We start from the raw sequence: 8720 nt of genomic DNA on the forward strand, positions 1-8720 counted from the left end.
GGAAATTTGAGAAGTCACAAATGGTGGGGTGGTAGTTCATCCTGCTCCCCTAAAACTGAGTCTAAACTTCATTCACATTTTTTGATCACAGTGGTCTGACCTGCTGCTGGGGTGTGCTGAGCAGCACCAGGCTGTCCCCGGAGGTCCTCACCAAGTGGCTCTGAGCATGGGGAAGGCACTCCTTTGGTGTTTCCTCCCCAGCCCTCAAAGGATCTCAGCATGACTTGCTGGAGACAGCTGTCTCCCCTCCTCCTTTTGGAGGCTCACCTGGTAAGTGGCACATTTCAGAAGAAGGGCAGGGCTGCGCGCAGGCCCCTCCAGGTGGCTGAGGGATCTGGAGGCGGTCTGAGTGTGTTCTCCCTCGGTTCCTGTGCCCGGGACCCCTCCCCGCACTTCTGCCAGTGAGCAGTGAGGTCCCCGGGGCCAGGGAAGCCACAGCTCTGAGGCCAGAGCCCCCTGGGTTGTTTGAGCACACTGTCCCTGCTGGCCCCTAAAGTCGGAGCAGCTCAAATGCTGGGGATTATTGCTGATTTTTTTTTTCCTTTCTCCCAACTTGAATTGGTAAAAAGACAATTAGGGGAGTGGGATTGGCTACTGAGAAAAGCCCTGGGTCTTTGGTTCTTAGACCAATATCTTAATGGCAAGTCATCATAAAATTTGTAATATAATATCCAGAGTGAAACATCTATATATTTAGGCGTACACATACACACATTTAAAATAGATCTCATATATACAGCACTCTAACAAAGCAGTTTCCTCCAGCTCAGTGCTAAACAGAGCATGCCTGGGATTTTTTTTTTTTTTAAACGTAAGCCGTATGAAAGAGTGTGTTCTATGGAATCATGCAGAATTAAACTGTGATTGCCAACAGCCTCCTGGAACTGGGAGTCAGTGAATTTTCTACTACCTGTTGGAGATGGGGACTATTGTAGGACGATGGCTGTGACTGGAAAGGTTCATGAGGTTCACGAGGTCAGGAATTTAGTATCAAACAATTTTCCCCACTTTTTCCCTCTTCTTATGAAACATCCCAGAGTTTTGAAGCTGGTCTAAGTGCTTATAGCACTAACTACATTAAATATACACTATCTGTGTCCACGAAGCATCCTCCTGGTGGCTGTAAGCTGGAGGGCTGGGCCCATGTTCATTCACCTGCTTCCTCAGAGTCTGCCACGTGGTGGGTGTTCTGCACATGATGATTCAATTGCACACGGTGGGCAGAAAAAGAAGTGCCAATAAGGCATTTTGAATTGCAGGCTTTTCTCTTTAGTTCCTTTTCCTTATGGCTAGAGACAAAGGTGAAAAAGTGAACAGAAATAGGGCAGATGCAGGGGTTTTGACACTGTTTTTTGGGGATTGTAAATCCTGGAAAATCTTGACCAAACCAGGAAAGATAAATAAATTTGTGCTTTTTAGCTTGAGAGGAACAGAGACAGCAAAACCATCATTAAGAAGAATTAATAACCAGTGGGGGGGGGAATTCCTAATTGTTTAAAATATCAAGATAGCCATAAACTATGATTTAAATGGCTTATGGGCCTCCTACTTAAATATTTTAAATATTGCCTTTTTTAGTTTATATGCTAATTTTTAAATGATTTCTGACTATTTTAACAAACTTTCTGTTTCTGTAAGAAAAGCTTAGTTGAATGGGAGAACAGGTAAGACTTGTAGATAATCGTGATTAGGGAAAACTTGCTCTTTGGGCCCTGGACTCACAGCAAAGACATCATTATTCATTAGAGAGAAATATTTGTGAGGAAATGATAACTCTGGACGGTGTGCAGATTCAGTCTCTGAACAGATGGTAAACATCACAAGGTATGAAGACTGTCACTTGTCAGATTACCAACACTTTGTGCCTGTTGCTGTATGTAAGGAGAGCTGGCATCTCCTTCCATAGCCTTTAAAGTTTCTAAGAATCAGACACTGGTTTATGTTGGATGTAGTCACCACCGGTTAGCAGGAGTAACCAGGCAAACAGAGCATTACATTTTTCACCCACATAGAACTCAGCTGGATTCCTGGCCTCGTAAGGACAGCCCCTGAAGGGCCGGAGGTTCCATCAAGTAACCCAGAACCCAGGGTTTTAGAAACACAGCTGCACACTCTACCTGCTAAGAGCGTTAGGCCCTTGCCCAGACTGGTTAGTCCTATTTAAAAAAAAAAAAAAGGAAAAAAACCAAGGAATTGGCTATAGGACCTTACCTACTTTTCCACCTCTTCAATGTTAGCCAGGAATAACTAGAATGAAGTACGGCCGTCGGTTTACTTCCGGTTCCGACCAATTGAAATAAACGTTGTCTTTATTGCTTTCAGGTAGCCTGGGCATTTCCAAACTGTGGATGCTTTCAAGTGACAATGAGAATCTTTCCTCTCTTACAGGAGAGCTGATAAATAGAGGAACACTGCAGAATACAGTTTTACTTTATACGTCAGGGTGATCTGAAACAGGAAACAGCAGAGAACTGTGAGGGCCTCCCTTCAGAGCCCCACCTAACTGAACAATTCCAAACCCTAATAAAGGAAAGTGGTGTGACCAGGGCAGGTTCGCATGGGGGTCAGAGAGCCCGAGTTTTCTCTGCCTGCCGGGGGGCCGCTGGGTGATGCTGGACACCCTGCCTCTCTCTATGCTTCTTCATCTAAGGGCTGACGGGGTTTAGGACACTCTCCACCTCCGGGTGGATGAAGCACCCTCGATGTGGGTCAGGCCCTGGCGTTCTCATCATGCTCCCGGGATGAAACTCTCCCAGCTGCCTACAGTTCACCTTGACTGCGACCATTCCGGTGTCCCCGGGCCCCCCTGCTAGTTCATTCTCACCAGGCGGCGTGTCACCCTTTCTTCCTCAGAAGCAACGCGCAGAAGGAACATTTTGGACATCAGTTCACTTACTCCCTCCTGCCTGTCAACACACGTTCCATGGGCTTCGCCTTTCTTCTCTTGATCTAATTTTGATCCCATGTTTGACACATCTTAAAGACCACTTCCTTTCTCTCCACACTCCTTATCTTACCAGATTAATTTTTTTGCACAGCCTCCTCCCGTCCATGGCTTCTACATGACCATATGGCTCCTGATTCTTTGAAAGTCATTTTATCACCTAAATTTATCATTCTAACCTTTCTCATGTCTCATTAATTCTGTTACTGCGTTCCCTTGGTTTCCTTGTGTTTCCTGAAATACTGCTATTGAGCCCTTTTCTGGGTTCCTTGCTTTGATTTCCACCAGAGGCTGGGAGCAGGGAGACCTGGAGTGCGGTGGTGGAGATGGGGTAGAGTGGCCAGTACTCAACTTCTCTGTCTCCATGTCTTCCCCTGTATAGTGAGGTCGTTGCCTGTGGCTCACAATTCCATGATTTTAGGATTTCTTTGTGCTTGCAGAGAGGAATTAGGGAAAATTACATGGTGATTGTTGCACCAGAAAAATGGACTGTCTGCCACCTATGAGCTATTTGTTTAGCAAAAACAAGGGAGTCACGGGTTTGCCTGACACTGCACTGAGAAAGATGGGATTTGGGGCTCAGGGTGGCATAGTGGCTTTTTTGAAGCAGAAGCAAGCTCTAGTGGTTTATTAGATTGGATTGAAACTGGTCAAGTTAAATAGAGTCAATCACACTTCACAGATGAGGCAATCAGGAGCATCTCTGATTTTCCCAACCCGGTACTGGATTTTTAAGATAATGTTAGATGTCCAGGATGGAAGTTTCCATTCCATAAAAATGGAACATAATCACAGCCTTTATTTTAAACAAAAACCATTGCTGAGGTGGACTCAGGATGCGAACAGAAATAATGCATTATTTTACATAGCTGACATAGTGCATCCGAGGCATAAAACACTGCACACACTATAAACAAATGAAAAGCCCGAGTCAGTTCTGTTAGGCCCAAGCTATGATAGACTGCAAACCGAGGGCTGTAAAATGAGTAAGAACCACGCTTTATCAACAGTTTTTATTTTCCTGAGACAACTTTATCCCAGAGAGCTGGGAAAGTGCTGCGCTGCCCGCCGTTGGGAGAGGAGCGTGTGATTTCTCCAAGTAAATTCAGTTTCACCGTCTAGGGTTTGTACCCGGCAAAGTTGCTTTCACAAACTCCCACACAACATGTATTTGAGCCTAGCAGCTCTCACAGATTTTGTTAGCCCCTTGGGTTGGCCCGGAGAAAAATCCACTCGGAAATGTAAGTCGCAAACTGGAAAATGTTATTTTGATTCTTCAAAGAAAACACGTAAATACAGCAAAACCCACAAAATCTGAAAATGCTCAGCTTACCTTTGTGGGCTGTTTCTCTTTCTTTTCTTTTTCTTCTTCAAGGGAAGGGAATTGGTGGGGTGGGGAGCTTTTTTTTTTTTTTTTTTTTTTTAATTGTGCGTCCTGATCTTTTCTAGTAGTTGTTTAAAAGTGCTTAATAAACTCATCCCTTTCAAGGCCCTCTCCTTTCGTGCATGATGGGGAGCGGGGAGGAAGAGGGCGCGCGCATTTCACGGCGCCGGTCCCGTTTCTCCGAGCGCGGCCGCCCTCGTGGAACTCTCGCCTTCTTTCCCAAATGGAAACTCCCACCTGCCCAGGCTCCCAGCCCCACGCGGCCGCGGGGGCGCGCAGCCCACCGGCCTTCCCCACCCTGCTCGCTAATTGTTTCCCAGTTTATCCAGCATACGGAGTGAACCGGGCCGCCGGCGCATCCATCCCGGGCCTCCCCGCACCGAGGCGCAGGCGGGAAGCCCCCGGGGCGGAGACGCGGGAGGGACCGGAGGGGATGGGGGCGGGGTGCGGGTCGGCGGCCATCGCCCCGCAGCGGCCGCGACAAAAGGCAGCGGCGACGCGGTGGAGGCGCGACCCGCGGGCGGCGGAGGCGGCGCGCTCGGGGGAGCGGCGCCCGGGGCGGCCCCCGCGGCAGCTGCGGCGAGAGGCGCGCGGGCGGCGCGGGGAGCGGGCGGACGCGCCCAGAGACACGCGGAGAAAGGGCAGCGCCGCCGCCTGCTGCCGGCCTCGGCGCGGTTAATCACGCGCTCCCCTCTCGCTGCTGATTTGCAAGAGCAGATTAATCAGAGTGCGCGGCTTGATGAAATTTGCTGTTATTGTGCCCATTTTTAGCAACATCTTTTATTATCTTCATTATTCATTTACAGGGGACCGGCATCAATTATGCAAATGAGTTCGCAGACTTTGCAGATTACTTCATTTGCCGCTATTGTTTGTGGAAATTTAATTATTAAATATTACTAAGCTTGCGTTTTCTTCAATTTTCCAAGGCTTAGTTTCATTTGATTTTTCCTCCAGCTGCTCTTCTTTCCTTTCAGTGCCAAAACAGCTCCTCATCAAAGCGGCTCTGGCATGTGAAGACCAAATAAAATCTCCTCAATTTAATAATTTTGATGTTAGTCCCTTGTTCTCAGCTGCTTGCTCAAAGCAATGCAGAGAGGAACGCAGAGCACATTCAATTTAATGAGCAGAAATTGAATTCAAGTTTGTTCGGAATTGACTTCAATTAAGCAGAGTCTTAATGATAAATTAATCTCTTTTCTTTATTCCCTAGAATTTGTTTTTCAAAGTAGGAAATTGGAGTACATTGAAAGACCGAATAAAGAATACCAATTTTAACTAGATGGTGGAACTGATAGCAAATTTAATTCTTTATAGTAACGGACTTGGACAAATAGCATTCTTTCTATGGCATGTATTATAATTTATATTCATTGTTACCACTTACACTTCCATGGCGTGGATAAAATGGCAGTTGAATTAAATATGGGCTTGTAATAGACTTCAGAGTTTTAATCTTTATTAAGAAACTCTAATTGAATGCATAATTAGCTTTTCAGGCTTTAGGAAATTCAGTTTAATATCTATGTGAACTGAAAACATTGATCAGGAATTTTAAAGCAATTTTTATGCGTGTATTTTTGAGGAGAAACGCTCAGGCTGTATATAAAATGGCATTTTGAAACCGAAGAGTAAGAATCTGAGAGGCAAGGAATTAGGTTCATTCCTGTTTTGTTACGGACACGGAGCCAGGGCTTCCTTGGAACCAGGGCCAACGCTGGTAATTTTAAGTTCCTTTTATTAAAACCTCTAATGTTCCTCCAGGCCACCAAATCCATTATTCCTGTCCAGACCTGCTGAAAATCAAACTCACAGCTACTTGGGGATTTTAATGAGGGCGTCCATATTGGTTGTATGTTACACTGTTTGGGTTTGTTGCCACTGTCAGAAATGTACCTGACATTTTTTTTTTTTTTTAACCTGAATCCTGGATCATCTTTCCTGAAACATGGAGAGCATAATTCTCCATGCTCCAGTCTGCAAAGCACTCTATCTACATATGCCAAATGTTATTACTGCAGCTCCTTCAGGAGTGACCTTAGAAGAGACGATGTTTGTTCCAAAAGAACTTCAAGCTGTTCACTGTGGTATGTTCACAGCCACAAATTTAAAATACATCAGTGTGAGAAAATACATTTAGGCTGTGTGCTGTCTCCCGGAGTGCATGGGTCCTCTCCCCCCTGCTTCCTGCTCCCTCCATGTATGTGTTTTATTACTCTTGGCCTCTCAGATGTAGTGCGTGCAAATTTGACTTCGCCGTGAATTTTACATTGAATTGCATGTGATGGAGATAATCTTCTTTGTGTGACAGTACAGTATTGTCATTTCTAGTACATTTCAGGGTCCACCTGCTGTAGGTAAGAATTAAAGATTTATATGATAATAGAATTTTAAAACTGACAGGGTGCTTAAAGAGCAACTGGTCCAACTCCTATGTTTTATAGGTGAGGCAACTGAGGTCCATGAATGTTAGGTAATTTCCCCAGGGCCACAGGATCAGCCAGAGGCAGAGCCAGGACTAAAACTTGCAGGTGTACTAACTTCTCTAAGGAATCTGTTTTTTTCTTTCTTTCTTTCTTTCTTTTTTTTTTTTTTTTTTCACTCTTCAAAGGCTGTTTCCAAGTTGTGTAGTGCCATCTTTGAGTAAGTGGAAACTAGTTTAAAAAAGACAGGAATTAATTTATTGTCTTGTTCAAACTGGGGAATATATTGATTAAAGTGCATAAAAGCACACACAAACTCGGTAAGCCTGTTTATCTGGAACTTGGACAGTAGGGAAGCCCTGAATACCGGGATTGTTTTGTGCTCTTTAGTGAGATGAAAAGTTAATAGGCTAGTTTTCGGGATTTTTTTTAAACTAAAAAAACCAGGAAACTTTGTAGGGCTCTAGGCTCAGTGCATAGTAAGTCCTATATTCTCCAGTGGAGGTTGACAACATTTTAAATGAGCATTTCCAGCATTTAAAAAATTCCACCCCCCATGAAACAGCGGTATCCCAAACCTCCTTCGTTTTCTTGCCATCTTCCATTTGTTCAACCTTAATGCGCTGTGAGTCCCCAGCAATTTGCTAGGCGCTGAAAATAGGAAGACTGATAAGGCTGTAAGGAGGTTACAGTCTAGCTAGTGGGAAAAACAGAAAGGAGCCAATAATTATCGTACGAAATGGTAAGCGTTCTAAAGCGCGTGGAGCACCAGGGGTGCCTGGAGGAGTGGACTGGCAGGCCTGGGAAAGCTTCTCCCGGCAGTATTTACTTGAGCCCTACCTCCAAGGGCAAGTCATTGAGGTGAAGAAGGTGATGCTGGGATGGGATGGGGTGGCGTGGGTGCAAGGGAGGCTTCACCAGGTAGAAGGTAAAGCATGTGGGATGCCAAGGAGGCATGGAACGGAAGGAAACGTGGCCACAGGTTTGTGCCAGGGAGTGCTGGGAGGTTGAACTACAAAGTTAGGAGTCAGACCAGGAAGTGCTTTTGTATTAAATTAAGGATAAGTCATTTCTCTGTTTAGTCTGGGGGGCACCTATTTAAATAGTTTCCAGGAGAGGACAAATATCCCTGGATCATGGTAATCTCATCTTCATCCCTTATTAACTAATATCTTATTTATTACTTCAGCAGTGATTACCCATAACATAAAGCAAGTTAGAGGAATTTGGGGGATGGAATGGGGCAAGAATGGGAGGAGGAAAGCAGAAAAGAACGGAGACATTGATGAGGGTGGGAAGGAGGTACCTGAAATGAACTATTCCCAGCTTTGTCCAGGACCCGGGTAGGTCTCTTCCAACAATGCCAGCCCTCGGGCTGTTAAAATAATCTGTGCACCTTTTGTTCATGGATAATGGCTAGGATTTTACAACTTCTACCCTGGTCACACTGTATAATGAGAATTTGTAATGACGATTTGTAATGTTTGTAATAATGACATTTTAAGAACTCAACACCCTGATGAAGTCAAGACAGATAAAATCTTACTACGTCTTGTTAGAATACTGCACAAAGTTTTGAGAATCAGTCTTTTTCTTATGGTGACTAGGGATAGTTTAGTTAATTAAAACACCGAGTTAACCAAAATACCACATTCTCCCTCCATTCTAAATAAATTATCTTTCTAAATCCATTTTATTCTGCAGACCTATGAAACTGGGTTTTCAATCTTCTGTGCTAGAACACTAAGCATACACAAAAGCACAGCACTGCACAAAAACATAGCATACACAAAAACATTTCATGTGAAATCAATGACATTTTCTTCCAAATTAAAACAAAAAAAAATCTCTGGCAGAATTACATAATCTCAATGATAAGAGTTCATCACCTGTGTTGACAAAATGTTGAGAAATACTTCAAAGTAGTAGGAATCCAAACAAAAGCCATAAGACAAGTGATGTCACTTCA

Source organism: Camelus dromedarius, chromosome 14 (genome assembly GCF_036321535.1).
Source record: "Camelus dromedarius isolate mCamDro1 chromosome 14, mCamDro1.pat, whole genome shotgun sequence".
Classification (NCBI taxonomy): domain Eukaryota; kingdom Metazoa; phylum Chordata; class Mammalia; order Artiodactyla; family Camelidae; genus Camelus; species Camelus dromedarius.